Below are 2,500 nucleotides of genomic sequence, written 5' to 3' on the forward strand. Positions count from 1 at the left end.
GGTGATGACGCAATGTGATTTCTGCCCAGTGCTCTGAATGTCAACGTGAAGAAATTCAAAAAAGCGCGGGTAAACGGCGGGAGTAACTATGACTCTCTTAAAAGTCATACGCCAAAAGCAATACGCTGCTGGCTGTTGACTAATTTCGCGCAAGGTCTTAGGAGATTGGGTCTCCCTTTCTCGATGCAGGCCCCCGTAGGCGGTCGTTTGAGGTGTCGGGGCTTTGCCCTAGTATCCGAGATCAGTCCTACGAGCCATAGTTAAGCAAGCAGCCACCTTTTCGATGGTTCCCACCACCAGTATCTCTTCCTTTCTTTATGGAGGGTTGGGAGAAGCTAAGAGCTGCCCCTGCGAAACACCGGCCTTGTAGGGTTGCCAGCCCGCTCGGCCGTATTTTGTCGGCCCAATTATAAGTAGTCAAGCCTCGGATGAAATCAATTCTTCTATTATAACCGGAGGGCCCACAGGCTCTACCGGCCCGACTCGGACCGAGGAAGCTGGACCAAGCGACATCTACCTCTGTAGAAATCCGGAATGCGGACGGTCTTTCACAACCTCGAGAGGGCGAGGTGTGCATGAGCAACGAGCTCACAAAAATTGGCATGACCAACGGCAAGTCGAGACAATCGACCACAAAAAGGCACCGTGGAGTGCAGAAGAACTGGCCATCCTGGCACGGCAGGAGGCGCAGTTAGTTTTTGATGGAGTTAGATTTATAAATCAAGCATTAATGCCATTCTTCAAGAATAGATCACTTGAATCCATCAAAGGCCAAAGAAAATCTTTAAGGCACAAGGAACGTGTGCTCCAACTAATCCAGGAATTGACGGAAGAAAGTACACTGGTAAACACACCGGTGACCATCCAACCTGAGTCACCTACACAAAATGACCTACTGGCCTCTATTGAGGACCTGTTTAGGCAACTCAAGCCACTAAGTGGCAATCAATTCCAGGTGGATCGTCTAGGGAGAATCTGTGAGAACATATCCATCTGGTCCAAAGAAAAGATACATGAAGAATTGGAACTGTATTTGCTCCACATTCTTCCGCTAAAGCCAAAGCAGCAAACTAAAGTCTCACACAGTACGCCAGAACGCAAAACTACTAAAAGGCAAGCCAGACGCGTCGAGTACGCTAAAACGCAAAGAGCCTGGCGAAAGAATCCCTGCAAATGCCTAAGAATTATTCTTAAGGGAAAAACAGAGGCAACTCCACCTGCCAAGCAGGAAATGACTCAATTCTGGCGTACCACTATGACTAACGGGAATAATACATCCCCTGAAAGTGAGAGTAAGCAGCCAGTAATCAACCACCTATGGTGGCCTGTAACTACTGAGGAAATCAAACAATCCTTTCCGGAATTAAACACCAGTCCGGGCCCAGACGGACTTTCATCACGGCAATTAAGAGCAATCCCACCGCCTATCTTAGTAAGAATTATCAACTTATTCTTGCTTTGTGGGAAATTGCCGAGGCACCTGCTCCAAGCAAAAACAACGCTTATACCAAAAAAGGACGGTGCTCAAAACCCAGAAGATTACAGGCCCATAACAGTTCAATCGGTCCTAACAAGGACCTTCCATAAAGTGCTGGCGACGCGTTTGCTGAAAACCATCGAACTGGATAAGAGACAAAAGGCTTTCCTACCGACCGATGGATGTGCTTCGAACACATTCGACCTAGATATGATTCTTCGCTACCATCGACAATTCTTCAAACCACTATATATGGCGTCAATCGACATTGCAAAGGCATTTGATTCAGTCTCACACAACACAATTCGAGACTCACTCCTCATTAAGGGTGTTCCTAGCCCTATGGTGGAGTACATAATGGACACCTATAAGAGAAGCTCAACCATACTAACGAGCAATGGCTGGGAATCAGACGAAATACATCCAACTTGCGGTGTTAGACAGGGCGACCCCCTGTCTCCCATCTTATTTAATATAATAATCGACAGGCTTTTACGGCGTATTCCACCTGAAATAGGCGTCTCAATAGACAATATTTATTATAACGCCTTAATTTTCGCCGACGATATGATGTTTTTCGCTACAACACCGAACGGCCTGCAGATCATGATCAACACCGCGTCTGAATTCCTAGCAAAGTGTGGCTTATTTATAAACGCAAATAAGTCATTTACGGTGGCCCTAAGAACAGTGCCGCATATGAAGAAGTCGGTGGTGGACGGTAACACGCAGTTTCAGTGCCGAGGCCATAAATTGCCAGCAATGAAAAGAGAGAGCGAATGGAAGTATCTTGGTATACCCTTTACACCTGAGGGTCGCACCCTAACCAAGCCCGAAGAACAATTGCAAGATGCATTGGACAGACTTACAAGAGCGCCATTAAAGCCCCAGCAGAGGCTATTTGCGCTACGTGTCATGGTGCTGCCAGGGTTATATCACCTACTCACCCTGGGCAACACAACGTTAAGCAGGCTCAAGAAAATTGATACTATGACACGAGCAGCGGCGAGGAAATGGCTGGGC

At 47.2% G+C, this 2,500-nt stretch overlaps 1 pseudogene; it reads left to right on the top strand.

Annotated features, from left to right (window-relative positions):
* Positions 1–2,500, top strand: part of LOC143306999 (large subunit ribosomal RNA) — a 7,583-nt pseudogene that overhangs the window by 2,693 nt on the left and 2,390 nt on the right.

The sequence above is a fragment of the Osmia lignaria genome, unplaced genomic scaffold (genome assembly GCF_051020975.1).
Source record: "Osmia lignaria lignaria isolate PbOS001 unplaced genomic scaffold, iyOsmLign1 scaffold0042, whole genome shotgun sequence".
Lineage (NCBI taxonomy): Eukaryota > Metazoa > Arthropoda > Insecta > Hymenoptera > Megachilidae > Osmia > Osmia lignaria.